The following is a 2,632-nucleotide window of genomic DNA, read 5'->3' as shown; positions in this document are numbered from 1 at the left end:
ACAGCTGAACGTTGAAGGGGGCAAAATTATCAATGATCTATTTCTAGTCATTATATGTCAATAAACTATATAAACTACATGTATAGATACAGCACACCTCGTTTTTGTTATTATTATTGAACAGGCCGACCTTCAACCCCATACCGAACCCAGGGCCTTTAATACTCAGTCTTACCTGGTGTTTCTGAACTGGTACATTGTGCATATAGCTATAGTCAAAGAAGGGGTCTTACCTTGGTCTCGAATGGAATAAGGACAGTGCGATATTATTCACTTGTGAAGTCTGCACTTGAAGGAAGGAAGGAAAGGACCTCAACTCGTCAAACAGTTTTGTATATCCAGGACTCTACCGGAGACTCAACTTTCTGTATGGGATCAAGGAATACGGACATTATCACGTCAAATACCACTGATTCACTGATTCACCCGGGATAGGACAAACTAGAGACACTGCTCAGAAAGTTTTCGTCCGAACACGTGGGATTCGCTCAAACCGAGACATTGATCAGAAAGTTTTCTTCCGATAACAAGCAGGATTCGCTCAAACTAGAGACACTGCTCAGAAAGTTTTCTTCCGAACAAGCGGGATTCGCTCAAACTAGAGACACTGCTCAGAAAGTTTTCTTCCGAACAAGCGGGATTCGCTCAAACTAGAGACACTGCTCAGAAAGTTTTCTTCCGAACAAGCGAGATTCGCTCAAACTAGAGACACTGCTCAGAAAGTTTTCTTCCGAACAAGCGGGATTCGCTCAAACTAGAGACACTGCTTAGAAAGACAGTTTTCTTCCGAACAAGCAGGATTCGCTCAAACTATAGAGACACTGCTCAGGAAGTTTTCTTCCGAACAAGCGGGATTCGCTCAAACTAGACCGTGTAGAGACACTGCTCAGAAAGTTTTTTTTTTCGAACAAGCGGGACTTTTGCTCATTGAACTTAATTCACGGTGGTGATACCTCCTCGTCACTCGTCAGCACTAACTTTCGTTTGTCATACAGAAAACCTCTGAACATAAAAGGTCAGAAGGGGACATCCGGTTGTATTCGTGAACATGTATACTGTTGCTACATAGAAAGGCTGAAAGTTCGAGACCTGCGATTATCGGTTCCAGGTTCGAGTTCCTGTTGTGCTCCCTGTTTCCAGTGACTGCGGAAGAGACACCGACACATCAAATAGGAAGTAAGTACATATAATTTGCTTTTATAACTTGCTTGCCCTGATTCATAAAGGTATATGCAGGGACATGAAGGTCTATTTTCAATATCTTTTGTTATGATTACTTCTTAGTTTTATCTTGAATCATTAATTTTTCGAAGAGTGACGGATACGCAGGCCCTATTTTGATATAATTCCACCAGGGACCTGAAGTATTAGCAAAAGTTCTACACCCGGGATATTGTATTCTATTACCCCCACGACCCATTATTCAAAATCGCGCACTGTGATTTGTTGAAACGCTTCACGTGACAGACCATTAATTAGCGATAAAGTGTCAAGGGCAACGAACTTCATGTTCTTCTATCATCACAGCGCACAGCAGAGCGAACAGCACACCTGCTTATGTAGGGGAGAATGGAATGTCAGGGTTGTGTTATTGTATGTGCAAACCTGCTTATAGGGGAGAATGGAATGTTAGGTTGTGTTATTGGAATGTGCATACGCTTTGGCTACGCGTATGCGCTCCACCTTGAGGTAAACAACTTGAAATATTTGGGCAAAAAATTTGATATTTTCTCTTTAAATCACACTATTTTGTGGTAATAGAATAGAAATAAAGGGTGCAGCATTATCCTTTACACGCAAATAATGTGTCCTCGGCAGTAAAAACGTTTAAATAATGGGTTCGGCTGCGCCTCACCCATTATTTACGTTTTTACTGCCTCGGAACACATTATTTGCGTGTAAAGGATCATGCATTACCCTTTATTTCTTAATTCCAGGGCTGCTGTCTTTCTTTCTATTTCAGGTATCCGTCGGTCTGTATTCTTATAGAGTGGGTGCATGGATGGAGCGATGGGTGATGAGGGGTGATAGGGGGTGATGGGGGTGATAAGGGGTGGCGCATTTAGTCAAAAGTGCCAATCAGAAATAAAAGCGGCAAATTTTGGCAAATTTTGGTACTTTTTTGTGAACCCTTGGCCTGATAGGCCTATACTGGCCTATACTGATGACGTTAGCAAGAAAATAGAAAAACAATAATAATAAAAAAAAAATTAAAATTCATATTAATTTCATGACCCCATTTATTATGCTTGTCTCGGCCTGAATATTGTATTGTATTATATTACCCCTCTGGAACTTGTCTGTATTGTATATTCTTATTGTATATTCTTTTTGTGCTTGTATCATTATTGTACTGTTTTTATTTGCAACGCACGAAATGATTTAAATAAAAGCCCGATTTCGGGAATTAAATACAAAAACAAATAATAATAAAAGCAAAGACTTCTCAGCGGCTTTGGACATGTTGGACACGGATTGTATTCCCTTTGGGCTGTAGCTGACCGCATTTATGAGTTGAAGGCACATTTTTGTACTTTTTAACCATTTTTGACCATTTTCATCAACACCCCACCTTGAAAGTAGCCTGTGACCCCTTCCCCACCCCTTATGGTATAGGTCTATTGCTTTATCT

This window comes from Amphiura filiformis, chromosome 19 (genome assembly GCF_039555335.1).
Source record: "Amphiura filiformis chromosome 19, Afil_fr2py, whole genome shotgun sequence".
Lineage (NCBI taxonomy): Eukaryota > Metazoa > Echinodermata > Ophiuroidea > Amphilepidida > Amphiuridae > Amphiura > Amphiura filiformis.
This window is presented reverse-complemented; position numbering follows the sequence as displayed.